Source organism: Cetorhinus maximus, chromosome 33, assembly GCF_964194155.1.
Source record: "Cetorhinus maximus chromosome 33, sCetMax3.hap1.1, whole genome shotgun sequence".
Classification (NCBI taxonomy): domain Eukaryota; kingdom Metazoa; phylum Chordata; class Chondrichthyes; order Lamniformes; family Cetorhinidae; genus Cetorhinus; species Cetorhinus maximus.
The window spans coordinates 9,067,789-9,082,599 of NC_135911.1; positions in this window are offsets into that span (position 1 = coordinate 9,067,789).

Below are 14,811 nucleotides of genomic sequence, written 5' to 3' on the forward strand. Positions count from 1 at the left end.
CTTAAAACATACTCCCCCCTGTTTGCGGAGAACGGGTCCCTGCACGTGAACGTATGGTCACTTGGAGCACGCATAAGTGAACCACGTCACGAACTTGACCGATCACCTTAAATTGGTTGTTAGTGTCGCCACTAGCGCACTCGGGGTTGCTCGGCGGGTGCTGTCCACTCGCGGAATGGCTTGGCGCGGCAGGCGTTTTGTTTGGGGTTTTACAAGGGCGGGCTGGCTGAGTACGACCGTAGGAACGTGCTGTTTGATCCGGAACGTACGGCCCATGTACCCAACACTGCACCGGCGCAGAAATTCACACCACGGCGTTGCTCAGTTGGGTGCCGGCAGAATGTCTTTTTGGACTGACGGCGGCATCTTGTTAGTGGAAAATACCACTCAGTGTTTAGGGAGCCTATAGCCCCTGACCCCACCCCCAATTGCTTCCTCGGCAACCCCTCGGCCAATCAGAGTTGACCTGCCAACCAACCTTTTCCCTCCGTGTAGTATAAATTGTTGTGATCGTCTGGAACTCGGCATTCGTTTTTTTTTCCTTTTATTCGTTGCTGGGGCAGCGAGCGTCGCTGGCCAGGCCAGCGTTTGTTGCCCGTCCCTAATTGACCCTCGAACCGAGTGGCTTCCCGCAGCGGGTAGGGACGGCGGGGTCTCCCTCCCCGAGGAGGCGTCAGCGAACCAGATGGGTTTTTCCGACAATCGGCAATGGCTTCCTGGTCACCATCGCTTTTCAATTCCAGATTATTACTACAACTCAAATTCCACAGGCCGTGGTGGGATTTGAACCCTCGCCCTCAGAGACTGTTGGCCTCTGGATTACTAGTCCAGCCACATCACGCAATTCCGTGCGTGGACAGCACCCGCCGAGCAATCCCGAGTGTGCTTCCCCCTGAGCTTGTCCTGATGAGTGCAAAATCAACAGCTTTGGCGACACACCCATCCCCTCAGCGATGTTTAAGTTCAGCGCTGCTGAGCGACTGTTAATATCACGATTTAGTCTTTTAACAGTTCCTTCAGGCTGTCATTTAAATTGAAGCACCCCTCAGTCTAATTAACCCTTTTTTTGTTAATTTATTATCACCGATGTCCTTTTCCAGGTAGCACTGAGGTAGCCGCCTCTATCGGTTCAATTAACAAAAGCTAATTTTCTACACCGGCATTTTTTTTGTTGAGGTGGGGGGTGGGGAGTTGGGGGGTGGGGGGCAGTTTTGCAGACTGGGCCTAAGTTTCCTAGAATTCAGGAGAATGAGAGGAGATCTCATTGGAATGCACAAAATTCTGCTCAGGGGCGATGCTGAGAGGATGTTTCCACCCCCCCCCCTCACTCCCCCTGCGCCCCCCCCCTCCCTCCGCCACCGGCTGCAGAGTTTAGAACTTGGTGGGGGGAGGGGGGGTGCACAGGAGGTCACAGTCTCAGGATGAAGGTTTGACCATTTTGGATGGGTGAGGGGTCGGCCATTTTGGATGGGTGAGGGGGCGGCCATTTTGGATGGATGAGGATTTGGCCATTTTGGATGGGTGAGGGGGCAGCCATTTTGGATGGGTGAGGGGGCGGCCATTTTGGATGGATGAGGATTCGGCCATTTTGGATGGGTGAGGGGGCAGCCATTTTGGATGGGTGAGGGGGCAGCCATTTTGGATGGGTGAGGAGGTGGCCATTTTGGATGGGCGAGGGGCCGGCCATTTGGGACTGAGATGAGGGGAAATTTCTTCACTCGGAGGGTTGTGAATCGGAATTCTCTCCCCCTCAGAGAGCCGCGGATGCTCCGCCATTGAGCCTATTCAAGGCCGAGATCGATGGATCTTTGGGCGCTAAGGGATAGGGCGGGAAGGTGGGAGCTGAGGAAGAAAATCAGCCACGATCTTATTGAATGGGATAGCAGGCTCAACGGGCCGAATGGCCTCCGTCTGCTCCTATTTATTGTGCTCAGATGTATTAAGAATTTATTTCTTGAATGAATTAATTCTGACCTTTTCACTGTCTTGTATATTGTCTTTGAAGAGGGAAATCAGTTTTATGACCAAACAGGTGAAGCTGAGTCCCCCCCTTGCTCACTACAGCCCTCCCCATCCCTGTGATATTTCGGGAGAGTTTTGGGATCTTACTATGCATCCTCTCTCCCTCCCTCTCTGTGAGTCACTGGAACAATGAGATCATTGGCTTCTCTGTTTCCCCTGGTGGGGGTGGAGTCTGGGACTCGGGGGCAGAGTCTAAAAATGAGAGGCCGACATTTCAGGAGTGAAATTAGGAAACATTTCTACACACAAAGGGTGGGGGAAGTTTGGAATTCTCTTCCCCAAACGGCAATAGATCAATTGTTAATTTTAAATCTGAGAGATCGATAGATTTTTGTTATCCAAAGGGATTAAGGGATACGGGGCAAAGGCGGGTATGTGGAGTTAGGTCCCAGATCAGCCAGGATCTCATTGAATGGAGGAACAGGCTCGAGGGGCTAAATGGGCCTCCTCCTGTTCCTGTGTAACAGGCTTGAGGGGCTGAATGGCCTCCTCCTGTCCCTGTGTAACAGGCTTGAGGGGCTGAATGGCCTCCTCCTGTCCCTGTGTAACAGGCTTGAGGGGCTGAATGGGCCTCCTCCTGTTCCTGTGTAACAGGCTCGAGGGGGCTGAATGGGCCTCCTCCTGTTCCTGTGTAACAGGCTCGAGGGGGCTGAATGGGCCTCCTCCTGTTCCTGTGTAACAGGCTCGAGGGGGCTGAATGGGCCTCCTCCTGTTCCTGTGTAACAGGCTCGAGGGGGCTGAATGGGCCTCCTCCTGTTCCTGTGTAACAGGCTCGAGGGGGCTGAATGGGCCTCCTCCTGTTCCTGTGTAACAGGCTCGAGAGGGGCTGAATGGGCCTCCTCCTGTTCCTGTGTAACAGGCTCGAGGAGGGGGCTGAATGGCCTCCTTCTCTCCCTGTGTTCCCCTCTACGTTAACACATTTGATGGTTGCGCAGCTCATAGCACCCGCCACCCCACTGCACCCCCACCCCACCAATTCCCCCCGTCCAGGGAAGAAATTATCTCTTTAAGGTAAAGACAGAAAGTGCTGGAAAAACTCAGCAGGTCGGTGGCGGAGGGAGAAACCGAGTGAACTGTCCGAGTCCGGTATGACTCCGGACTCGAAACGTTAACTCTGTTCCTGTCTCCACAGAGGCTGCCAGATCTGCTGAGTTTTTCCAGCGCTTTCTGATCCAGCGTCCGCAGTATTTCGCTTGTACTCCTTCAAAGGGGAGTGGGCGAGCAAGACTCCAGGTGGACCTTCTGCTTGGGGGTGGAGAGAGAGAGAGAGGGAGGGGGGTCCCTATTGTCCAGAGGTTGAAATTGTGGCTGATGTCCCTGCAGTGCCGCCGTCTCGCCGCCGGGTGGCGCCACGGTGCCATGTTGCCGTCACGTGGAGCAACTGCCCCATCTGCCGGTAGAATGGAGGTACTGCAGGCGCTGTTCGCTGTCCCTTTTTCCCTATGCAACTTCCAGCCCATAGAGATTGTACAGCCCAGAAACAGGCCCTTCGGCCCATTGTGTCTGTGCCAGCCATCCAGCACCTATCTATCCTCATCCCGTTATCCAGCCCTTGGCCCGTAGCCCTGTGTGCTATGGCGTTTCAAGTGCTCATCTAAATACTTCTTAAATGTCGTGAGGGTTCCTGCCTCTCCCACCCCCCTCAAGACAGTGTGTTCCAGATTCCAAGCACCCTCTGGGTGAAAACATTTTTCCTCAAATCCCCTCTAAACCTCCTGCCCCTTACCTTAAATCTATGTGCCCCGGATATTGGCACCTCTGCTAAGGGGAAAAGTTTCTTCCTGTCGGCCCTATCTCTGCCCCTCATAATTTTGTACACCTCCAACAGGTCCACCCCCCCCTCAGCCTTCTCTGCTCCAAGGAAAACAACCCCAGCCTACCCAGAAACAAAAATTAAAAATAGCTGGAAAAACTCAGCAGGTCTGACAGCATCTACAGAGAGGAGCACAGCCTATCCCATCTCTCTTCACAGCCGAAAGGTTCCAGCCCTGGGCAACATCCCGGTGAATCTCCTCTGCACCCCCTCCAGTGCAATCACATCCTTCCTATAGTGTGGCGACAGGAACTGCACACAGTACTCCAGCTGTGGCCTGACTAGCGTTTTATACCAGCTCCAACCTAACCTCCCTGCTCTTGTATTCTATGCCTCGGCTAATAAAGTCCCACAAACTCTTCCTCCAGTTGGAAAAGTAGGGAACAGGCGGGTGTAAACTGAGGGGGTGCATATGCTAAGGATGCAGGCTGAGTTTTTAATCCCCTCTTTTCCTCCCCTTCTCCCCACCCCCAGGAATCCTGCTGTCAAAGAGGCCGGAATTTCCTTGTAGTAGTGGCACCTTGTAGCACCGCTCTGTGACCACCTGGTGGCGCCGCTGGGTCGCGCGACGGCGCCACCCAGCGGCCGCATGGGGGCACTGCCTCTCCCTGATTTTATTCTGAAATGAATGTATGATGGAAAACAAAAAACACTGGAAGTGCTGGGAACCTGAACTGAATGCAGAAGGTGCTGAGCAAAACTCAAGAGGCCTGGCAGCGTCCGAAGGGAGAGGAGTCTTGCTCCTCTCTCCCACAGATGCTGCCTGACTTGCTGAGTTGCTCCAGCACTTTCTGTTGCTTATTCTTGAGTTATATCCCACTCAGATTGCAAATTTACATTGTGGGGGAGTTTTGGATTCTTTTAAGCCTTTTGAAAAGGGCCACACTTCATTCAGCACATGAAAATTGGGAGGCTTGTCAGCTCGTGGTAACTTTGCCCCCTCTGTCGTTTTCTCCGGAGAAGTAACGTGTGTCAGAAGGAGTTTCAAACTAGGGATTATATAACAAGGGAAAACAGAGGGAAATGAGTAAAAGCAAAATACGGCAGACGCTGGGAATCTGAAACAAAAACTGAAAGCACTGGGAAAGACTCAGCAGACCTGGCAGCATTGCTGGGGAGAGAAACAGTGTCCTTCTTCAGAGCACAAAAATTTTGGGGGGGGTGGGGGTGAAATGATTGCCTGTTACGTGGGTCAAGAGACGGGTGGTGGGGCTGCAAATTCAATCACAGAAATTCAGTGACTAAAACCTCCGAAGTCTTCCAAACATTCTCACTTGCTATGCCTCAGTTGTTGTAACTTAGTTCCACCCCCCGCACCCCCCACACCCCAAACATGCCTCTCTGGGAAAGCGGGCAAGAGAGCTAGTGAAAGGAGGCATTCCAACCTCTGTTCCTGAGCAGACAGAGCTAGGTTTCCAAACCTTGTGCCCCACCCCCGCCAGTGTTTGTGAGGCAGGGAGACAGATCCGGTTTGTCTAGCGGCTGTGTCGGTGCTGAGTCCGTTTTGTGACATTGGGGTTTCATCCATGTTCACTATCACAGTTCTGTCTGCTGCTAACTCTGCCTTTGAATTGCAAACACAGTGTGTGTGTGTGTGTGTGTGTTAGGGAGAAGGGTTGGGGGTCGGGGGGAGGGGGGTTTGAAAATGGGGAGAAGTATTTTACCCATCAGGCCTTAATTGCAACCCACTGATATAAGCCATGTTTAATCTTTAATTCAGGGTCTTTTCCATTCAGTTTTCAAGTCTGTCCCTTCGAATGAAATTCTCACACAGCCACCCGAGGGCCACAATGATAACCCCTCTGGTTCCAGACTGACTGCTGATGGGAGGGCACTGAGTAATAATGGGCACTCCACTGCAGTATGAAGGTCCCGTCACCAGGTGGCGGCGCTGTTCCACATTATAAGCAACTGGTGCTTAAAAATCCAGCAACACCCTTGTTGACAAGGGTGTAAATTTGTCATTTTCCTGATTAATCCTCAACTGGAGTATTGTGTCCGGTTCCGGTCGCCACCAACTTTAGGAAGGGTGTCGAGGCCTTGGGGAGGGTGTGGGGGAGATTCACTCGAATGGTCCCAGGGATGAGGGACTCCAGTTCATGTGGAGAGACTGGGAGAAGCTGGGATTGTTCTCCTTGGAGCAGGGAAGGTTAAGGGGGAGATTGAATCGAGGCGTTCAGAACCATGCGGGGTTTGGATAGAGTCAATAAGGAGAAAGTGTTTCCAGCGGCAGGAGGGTCAGTAACCAGAGGGACACAGATTGAAGAGAATCGGGAAAAGAACCAGAGGGGGAGATGAGGAGAATTATTTTTTTTTGACACAGCGAGTTGTTGTGATCTGGAAGGCGCTGCCTGAAAGGGCGGTGGAAGCAGATTCAATAGGGACTTTCGAAAGGTTCAAATTGGATAAATACTTGAAGGGGAAAAATTTGCAGGGATATGAGGGAAAGAGCGGGGGGTGGGGGGAGGGTGGGGATTAATTGGATAAACCTTTCAAAGATCCAGCAGAGGCATGATGGGCCGAATGGCCTCTCCCTGTGCTGTATGTTTCTATGAGTAACGTTAGTAAATTTGTAAGGCCACAGCTGCAGGTTATATTCCATGTTTTCTTTTAAATTATTTGAAATGTTCTCTGTCCCAGTTCCACTGGGTTAATCCAGATTACTCGTTGACTATAATGGGAATGGGTGTTAACCTAACAAGGGCACAGGAAGGCAATAATTTTCTGACCATTTCTGGGAATGTAATGACCCCCTAATCACTAACCCGCCATATTATACAGTGTCAAATATTAGTTTGCTAACTGAGTTGGGTTATGCACAGAACAATAACTGTATGACTATTTAAAAAATGCAACCTATTAATGAATTATTGAGCTACTAGCACTTAGGGTGAACATTGAATACATGAGAATCTTAAGGATTTACTATCAATGTCAATGCAGTATGTTAATCCTCGTTTATCTTCCTTCTCTCAAGGTTAATTTATTCACAGAACCTTTGCAAGGGATTGACTGATGATATCCATTAATTCCGTTTGTAGCTTTAGGAAAGTTGATGCTTCATGGGCCTGTGCCAAATACTGAAGTCTCAGCTGAGTTGCTCAAGTCACATATACTGTGTACACAACACAACCTGTTCTGAAAACTGTGCCAAATTTAACAGAGTTCTAAAGCCACGTTTAGCTCAGTGTTAAAGTGTGTTTAAGCCCGATTCCTGACGGGGGTGCTTTTTCTGTCTTGGACTCTCTGACTCCTTTTCCAGTAGCCCCCTCAGTGCCAAGCTGTGTTTCTCTCTGTGTCACCTGCAGTCAATGCCTCCCTGGCTCTGCCCTGTCTCCTAACGGAACTCACACCAAATCCCGTTCACTCGTCACCATCCCCGCCCCCACGTCGCTCACTGGCTCCCAGGGCTCCTTTTTAAAATTCTCATCCTTGTTTTCGAATCCCTCTTCACTTCCTCCCTATCTCAGTAACCTCGTCCAGCCCCTACAACCCTCCCTATGTCTGTAACCTCCTCCAGCCCCTGCAACCCTCCCTATCTCTGTAAAATCCTCCTCCAGCCCCTACAACCTTCCCTATCTCTGTAACCTCCTCCAGCCCCTGCAACCCTCCCTATCTCTGTAACCTCCTCCAGCCCCTGCAACCCTCCCTATCTCTGTAACCTCCTCCAGCCCCTACAGCCCTCCCCATCTCTGTAACCTCCTCCAGCCCCTTCAACCCTCCCTATCTCTGTAACCTGCTCCAGCCCCTACAACCATCCCTATCTCTGTAACCTCCTCCAGCCCCTTCAACCCTCCCTATCTCTGTAACCTCCTCCAGCCCCTGCAACCCTCCCTATCTCTGTAACCTCCTCCAGCCCCTGCAACCCTCCCTATCTCTGTAACCTCCTCCAGCCCCTACAACCCTCCCTATCTCTGTAACCTCCTCCAGCTCCTACAACCCTCCCTATCTCTGTAACCTCCTCCAGCCCCTACAACCCTCCCTATCTCTGTAACCTCCTCCAGCCCCTACAACCCTCCCTATCTCTGTAACCTCCTCCAGCCCCTACACCCCTCCCTATCTCTGTAATAACCTCCTTCAGCCCCTACACCCCTCCCTATCTCTGTAAAAACCTCCTCCAGCCCCTACGACCCTCCCTATCTCTGTAAAAACCTCCTCCAGCCCCTACACCCCTCCCTATCTCTGTAAAAACCTCCTCCAGCCCCTACAACCCTCCCTATCTCTGTAACCTCCTCCAGCCCCTACAACCCTCCCTATCTCTGTAAAAACCTCCTCCAGCCCCTACAACCCTCCCTATCTCTGTAAAAACCTCCTCCAGCCCCTACACCCTCCCAGTGAACTCAGCAATTCACCAGTCCAGTTTGGGTCCTGAGTACCCAATGTTTAATTCTCAACCTGATTCCAATTTTTCTTCAGCACTTTTTTAAAAATTGCGCGAATTAACGATGGAATTTGCCAGCCTTAACAAAACTTGCAGTAAATCGCTTGCCATATATTCACATCCTGTGTTTTTATTAATGATGTCCATTTTTGTACGGAATATTAGGGATTGACATCCGTCCAGCTCAATATCAGCCGGTCAGCTCATATCACAGACTGGACTTTCACTCTTAAATTCCTTCCTCATGAAAATTGCCCGACTTCTCCCTTTGCACCTTGTAAGTTCCCTTTTAAAACAACCCGTGGACTCGTGAAGATTCTCCATGTGGCGGTCACACCGGAGTGATACCTCAGTAAGAGCTGTGTCATATTGTAGAACACCCCCCACCCCCGCACCCCCGCACTCCCCCTCGCCCGTACGGAAATAATTGAGGGGCTTTCTGAGCCGGGGGGTGGATTCAGAGAGTGGGCCATATAAAGGTGGACGTAGAGGATTTCAGGAGCTTCAGTTGTGTTTAAATTCCCGGTGTGTGCAGGAGAAAGAGAGGAGGGAGTGTGTGTGTCTGTGTGTGAGAGAGAGACAGTGTGTGTGTGCAAGAGTGTGTGTGTGTGGGTGAGAGTGTGTGTGTGAGAGAGTGTGTGTGTGTGTGTGTACGTGAGAAAGAGAGTGTGTGTGTGTGTGAGACAGTATGTGTGAGTGTGTGTGTGTGAGAGAGTGCGTCTGCGTGTCAGAGTGTGTGTGTGAGAGTGTGTGTGGGAGAGCATGTGTGTGTGTGAGAGAGAGACAGAGTGTGTGTGTGTGTTAGAGAGTGTGTGTGAGAGTGCATGCATGTGGAAAAGAGAGAGTGTGTGTGTGAGAGTGTGTATGTGAAAAAGAGAGTGTGTGTGTGTGAGAGTTTGTGTATGTGAAAAAGAGTGTGTGTGTGTGAGTGTGTGTGTGTGAGAGAGAGAGTGTGTGTGTGAGAGAGTGTGTGTGTGTGTGAGAGAGAGTGTGTGTATGTGAGAGAGAGCGTGTGAGTGTGTATGTTTGTGTAGAGAGAGTGTGTGTGAGAAAGTGTGTCTGAGTGTGTGTATGTGTGTGTGTGAGAGAGTGTGTGTGTGTGCCAGTGAGAGAGTGTGTGTCTGTGTGTGTGTCTGAGAGTGTCTGTGTGTCTGTGAAAGTGTGTGTATGAGAGAGAATTTGTGCAAGTGTGTATGTTTGTGTGAGAGAACGTGTGTGAGAGAGTTTGTGTGTGCTAGCGTGTGTGAAAGTATGTCTGTGTTTGAGAGTGTGTATGTGAGAGAAAGTGTGTGTGAGAGTGTGTGTGATTGTGTATTTGTGAGAGCGAATGTGTGTGTCATTGAGAACATGCATGAGTTTATTTGTGTCTGTCTGTGTGTATGTAAATATCTGTGTGTGTGAGAACCTGTGTGAACATGTTCAGCAAGCAAAATACCAATTCATTTCTCAAGTTAAGATGGGAAGAAAGTAAGTTGTAGCTGCAGAGGGGATAAAGAATCTGTGTCACATCAATCTTTATATTCACAGAATACCACATTAGAACATTCTTGAATACAAGAGCAGGTTGAATTTAAATGTCAGTGCTGAATTCACTCGTGCACACACATGCTCACACACACATACACTGACTCACAAACACGCGCACACACTCACATTCACACTGACTCACAAACACACACTTACACACACACTCATCCACACACTGACTCACAAACACGCGCACACACTCACATTCACACTGACTCACAAACACACACACACACTCATCCACACACTGACTCACAAACGCACTCACACACATTGACTCACACATACACACACTCGTCCACACACACTAACCCACAAACACACTCACACTCGCACACACACACACTAACCCACAAACACACTCACACTCGCACACACACACACTAACCCACAAACACACTCACACTCGCACACACACACTAACCCACAAACACACTCACACTCGCACACACACACTAACCCACAAACACACTCACACTCGCACACACACACACATACTCATCCATGCACACTGACTCACAAACACACACACACACTTGCACACGCACACTGACACACACATACTCACACTCATCCACACACACTAACTCACAAACACACACACACACACTTGCCCACGCACACTGACACACACACACACACACACACACTCGTCCACACACACTGACTCACACTTACCCACGGGAGGGTGCAGTAGTGCAGTGGTCATATGACTGGATACTGGGACTAATTATTTTGAGATATGGATTTAAATCCCACCAGGGCAACCAGAGCTATTTGCATTCAGGCGATTAGAGAAATCTGGAATTAAAAATGGGCCTCAGTAATCGTGGCCATGAAACTATCGGAGTGCTGTAAAAAAAAATGTACCCACCTGGTTCACTCATATCCTTTAGGGAAGGAAATCTGCCGTCCTTACCTGGCCTGGCCTACATGTGACTCTAGACCCGCAGCGATGTGGCCGACTCTCTACGCTGGCTGAGTGAGACACTGAGTTGTATTGAAAAGATGGCTCACCATCACTTTCTCAAGGGTCCTGTGAATAAATAAAGAAGAAATACACACACAGCCACACTTGTGCAAGCGTACACACTCACTGGGGCTATCTCCTACACTGGGCTACTGATAGTTTTAGGCCGGTTTCGGTGCACTGTATATTACGAACCCTATGAACTTGAGATGTCATCAGCCATTTTATACCCCACTTTTCTTGTAAACCATTTTGTAAAGAGATGACCAAAAGAAAATATGCTGTGTTCGAAACTAATAAAAGTTTTAATGTTTAAAAGTTTCTGCTGTTTAAAGTCACTCTCGAAGGTTGTGTTTATGTAGAAAGCAATTTTGTATCCTTTCCACTTCTCATTATGAGTCACCATGACCTTTGTTTAAGATGGAAATTAATTATGTAAACAGGTCACGCTGTAATTACACCCTCCGGCCAGTGGTGGCAGCGTAGTACGTTTTGCGATTGAATTATGAAGAAAACGGATGGTTATATAGTGGGTACGTATATGTGCACTCAGCCAGATGGAGTGAAATGCAGCAATATCGGAGGCACCTTCGCAAATCACATGGAGAGTGGAGTCACTTGAATATTCAGGCTGTGCTCCAGATATGTATTGGAGGCAGTGAAGGAGAGGGTAACTGAGGCCATGTGGAGCTCTCTCAGAATTAAAGAGATTGTGGGCATCAGCCGCTCGCTCCCTCGCCTCCAAGTCAGAAGGTTCTAAAATCAAGACACAATGTGGAGAATTGAGCACATGGTCCAGGTCAACAATCCTGGAGCTAATACTAAGGGTGCACTGCACTGTCAGAGGGTCAGTACTGAGGGAGTGCTGCACTGTTGGAGGGCCAGTCCTGAGGAAGCATTGCATTGTCAGAGGGTCAATACTGAGGGAGTGCTGCACTGTCAGAGGATCAGGGATGAGGGAATGCTGCACTGTCGGAGGGCCAAGACTGAGGGAGTGCTGCACTGTTAGGGTGTCAGTACTGAGGGAGTGCTGCACTGTCAGAGGGTCAGTATTGATGGAGCGCCTCGCTATTAGAGGGTCAGTACTGAGGGAGCGCTGCACTGTCAGAGGGTCAGTACTGAGGGAGTGCTGCACTGTCAGAGGATCAGGACTGAGGGGGTGCTGCACTGTCAGAGGGTCAGTGCTGAGGGAGAGCTGCACTGTCAGAGGGTCAGTGCTGAGGGAGCTGCACTCTCGGAGGGTCACTACTGAGGGAGCGCTGCACTGTCGGAGGGTCAATTCTGAGGGAGAGCTGCACTGTCAGAGGGTCAGAATAGAGTGAGAACCTTACTCTCACAGTGGCTGTTTCACGGGATGTAGGCATCACAGGCTCAGTCAGAATTCATTGCCCATCATAATTGCTCTTGAGAAGGTGGTGGTGAGCTGTCTTCTTGAACTGCTGCAGTCCATTTGGTTTGTGTACACCCACCAGTGCTCTTAATGCTGAAAAGAACCTAAGAGTACACCAACATTAAAGACCAGATGTTACAAAGATAATGAAAGGACAAAGTGAAAGGCGCTGTGTCTGAACACTCGTAGCATTCATAACAAAGTAAACAAATTGATAGTGCACATTGAAATAAATAAATATGATCTGATAGACATTAATGAGACATGGTTGCAGAATCGCGAGGATTGGGTTCTGAATGTTGACATTCAAGCAGAATAGGGAGCTAGGTAAAGGTGGAGAGGTAGCACTGTTAATCAAAGAGGGCATTAGTGCAATCGTTAGAGATGACCTTGGTTCAGGAGGTCAGGATGTAGAATCGGTTTGGGTGGAGATGAGGAACAGTAGGGGGAGAAAGTAATGAGTGGGAGTGGTCTACAGGCTCCCTAAGAGTAGCCACAGTGTAGGACAAAATACTCAAGAGAAAATATCGGGTGCTTGTGATAAAAGGATGGCAATAATCATGGATGATTTTAATCTACACATAGACTGGAAAAATCAGATTGGCAGTAGTAGCCTGTATGGGGAGTTCATAGAATGCTTTCGAGATAGTTTCTTAGAGCAGCGCGTTCTGGAACCAGCCAGAGAGCAAGTTATATTAGACTTGGTATTGTGTAACGTGACAGGATTAATGAATGACCTCAGAGTAAAGGCACTACTAGGTAGCAGCGACCACAATATGACTGAATTTTACATCCAGCTTGAAAGGGAGAAGAGTGGGTCTAAGACTAGTATCTTAAACTTAAATAAGGGCAACTATGCGGGGATGAAAGCTGAGTGAGCTGAAGTGAACTAGGAAACCAAGCTAGAGGATAGATCAATATAGAAGCAGTGGCAGACATTTAAGGGGATATTTCAGAATACTCAGAATAAGTGTATTCCTACTATAAAGAAGAATTCTAAGGAGAGGACCATCCATGGTTAACTAAAGAAGTTAAGGAAAGCATCAAACTTAAGGAAAAAGCATAAAACTGTGCAAAGATGAGTGACAGGACAGATGATTGTACAGAATGTAAAGAATGGCAGAGAATGATTGAAAGGTTAATCAGGAGAAAGAAATTAGAGTATGAGAGGAAGCTAGCTAGAAATGTGAAAACAGATAGCAAGAGTTTCTACAGGTATTTAAAAAGGAAAAGGGTAAGTAAAGTGAGTGTTGATCCTCTAGAGAGTGACAATGGGGAGTTAGTAGTATATAATAAGGAAATGGCAGATGAAATGAACAAATATTTTGCTTCTGTGTTCACTATAGAGGATACAAAAAAACATTCCAGTAATAGCTGTAAATCAGGAGGTGGAGGGGAATCTGGTGAAATTGCAATCACCAGGGAAATGGTGCTGAGCATATTGATGGAGCTGCAGGCTGTCAAGACTCTAGGTCCCGATGGACTACATCCTAGGGTCTTAGAAGAGATGGCTAATGAGGTAGTAGGTAAGCTACTGTTAACTTTCCAAAATTCGCTAGATTCTGGAAAGGTCCCATCAGACTGGAAAGTAGCAAATATGAACCCTCTATTCAAGAAAGGAGGGAGGCAGCAAACAGGAAACTATAGGCCAGTTAGCTTGACGTCTATTGTGGGGAAGGTTTTAGAATCGATCATTAAGGGGTTTATAGCTGGGCACTCAGAGAAACTCAAGGTAATTGGGAAGAGTCAGTATGGTTTAGTGCAAGGGAAATCATGTTTAATCAATCTATTGGAGTTTTTTGAAGGAGTAACATGCGCTGTGGATAAAGGGGAGCATGTAGACACACTGTACTTGGATTTCCAGAGGCATTTGATAAGGTGCCACATCAGAGGTTATTACAGAAAATAGAAGCTCATGGTGTAGTGGGTAATATATTAGCCTGGATAGAAGATTGGCTGGCTGGCAGAAAGCAGAGAGTAGGCATAACTGGGTCTTTGTCTGATTGGCCAGGATGTGACGAGTGGAGTCCCACAGGGATCTGTACTGGGGCCTCAACTTTTTACAACTTACATCAATGGCTTAGATGAGGGGAGTGAAGACATGGTTGCTAAACTTGCAGATAGCACAAAGATAGGTAGGAAAGTATGTTGTGAAGAGGACATGAGGAGTTTGTAGATGGATGTAGATAGGTTGAGTGAGTGGACAAAGATCTGGCAAATGGAATATAATGTGGGAAAATGTGAAGTTGTTCACTTTGGCAGGAAGAATAAAAGAGCAGAGTTAAACTTAAACAGAGAACAGCTGCAGAATTCTGAGGTGTTCTCATGCATGAGTCACAAAACATTAGTGTGCAGGTACAGCAAGTAACTAAGAAGGCTAATGGAATGCTAACCTTTATTATGAGAGGAATTGAACATAAAAGTAAGGATGTTATGCTTCAGTTATACAGGGCGTTGTTGAGACGGTATCTCGAATACTGTGTGCAGTTTTGGTATCCTTATTTAAGGAAGGATGTAAATGCGTTGGTGGCAGTTCAGAGGAAGTTTACTAGATTGATACCTGGAATGAGCAGGTTGTCTTATGAGGAAAGGTTGGACAGACTGGGCTTGAGTTTAGAAGAGTGAGGGGTGATTTGATTGAAGTTTACAAGATCCTGAACGGCCTTGACAAGGTGGACGTGGAGAGGATGTTTCCACTTGTGGGTGGG